This window comes from Chanos chanos, chromosome 8 (assembly GCF_902362185.1).
Source record: "Chanos chanos chromosome 8, fChaCha1.1, whole genome shotgun sequence".
In the NCBI taxonomy this organism is placed as follows: Eukaryota; Metazoa; Chordata; class Actinopteri; order Gonorynchiformes; family Chanidae; genus Chanos; species Chanos chanos.
Window position 1 is genome coordinate 27,638,426 of NC_044502.1, and position 1,596 is coordinate 27,640,021.

The 1,596-nt window shown below is 36.6% G+C and overlaps 1 protein-coding gene across 1 annotated transcript in view; it reads left to right on the plus strand.

Moving 5' to 3' along the window:
* The first annotated feature begins 1,234 nt into the window (after positions 1–1,234).
* The window catches only part of taf1 (TAF1 RNA polymerase II, TATA box binding protein (TBP)-associated factor), a 23,166-nt gene continuing 22,804 nt past the window's right edge, over positions 1,235–1,596 (plus strand). The window contains exon 1 of the mRNA XM_030781886.1: positions 1,235–1,451. The gene's annotated coding sequence lies outside the window, so the exon portion shown is untranslated. The remainder of the gene's footprint in view (positions 1,452–1,596) is intronic.

A 1,596-nucleotide genomic window follows, 5' to 3' on the forward strand; every position in this document is an offset into this window, starting at 1 on the left:
GAGTGTTACTCATTGGGTCTTACGCATATGTGGCTTAGAACAAAGTCACCATGAGAAAGAAAAACCAGCGTGAATCTTTATTATTCTCTGGGAAAAAAACTTGATCATAAATGATTATATAATTCAATTATATCATTCATGTTTACACATTATTATAATACATTATATTATACTATACATATTCTAAATAGATACATACAGCTTCAGATATGAGAGGACTCAGTGTTCGGGCAGTATATCTTTACAAACATAAATATTTACACCCCTGTGAACACAAACAGTTACAGTATAACATGTACGTACAGGCACAGTGTGACAGTAATATTTATAATTATGTTCACCTATTTTGTTTATTTCTGGACAAGAACTGGTAGACTTCACAAGAACGACACAAATGTGCCCTGTGTTTTCTCTCTTGTGGTTTTTACTTATTCCTATACAACAACACTGTACGAATAAAACATTGTTTAGCCTAAACAAGGTAGGCAATGAACATATTTAGTGTTTAAAACATATAAAAATGTATTGCTCAAATAACTCAGAAAAGTTTTTAAGACGCAAGTGGACCCCCCAAGTTTGTCTTTGCAAAGGTGTGAAAATTTTTGGAGCTGTCTGCAGTAGGCCACCCAGGTAGGAACTCTGTAATCATATTACCGGTGGTTTTAACATAAAGAGGAAAATACAAAACTTAAACTACAGTAATACGTGAAATATTTTCATAATAAAACAATTTAAATTAATCCAGTAATGTAAGGCATGTTTGATATATCCAGATCCAGGCCCAGTTTGCGAGCTGCATCGTAATAGTAAAATTTTACTTTTTGAGCGAGTTAAATAACAGTATCTGGGTTACATAGCCAACGTGAGCATTACTGGTGAAGTATCATCACAGAATAAAAAAGTGGCATGAAACTAAAAACTTATATAAATTTTAAGTTTCATAACGCATAAACCGTATGATCTAATCCAGTGACGAAAAAGGATCCCAAGTTCCTAGTGTCCTAATGTCTTTTGGCCGTTTGAGTTCTGCTGCCCCCATGTGGCTGTTGCATTTAGTTGCAGGAAGATTGTAGTGTCCTCACATAAGATGGCGAAATTTTTGCTCCAAAAATTGTGACGTAACATCCTCTCTATGCTCTAGCTTGCAAGAACAAGCGCTGAAGGAGCTAGGGGTGTGCTCGCTAGCTCAAGCTATAAACATTAAATGTTGATGTCGTGTAAACTGCATACCGAGTCTGTCTTCTCATGGGATTTACGTTGAGATGATAACACAACAAACCGAAAACATTTCATTCGCATGCATATTTAAAAAAGGAAAAAGGAAAGAACTGAGATTCTGCTACTAGCTACTCGCTAGCCGCGCCGTCCCCGGAACACAAGGCTGGGTCGGGGACAGGTTTAACTTTAGGTCGAGGATTTTTAGGCCTTGCTCTCTAAATAAAAGAGAACAGGTAAGTTAAGCAAACCTAAGCCTAAGATGCAATCTAAGATGCGTAGACCGTTCATAGAGCTCACAGTGAATGGCATAAAAAATGCACTTTGCATTTTGTTCTGCGTTTTCCCTTTTTCACAATGGTTACATTTTCCAATAGTTGC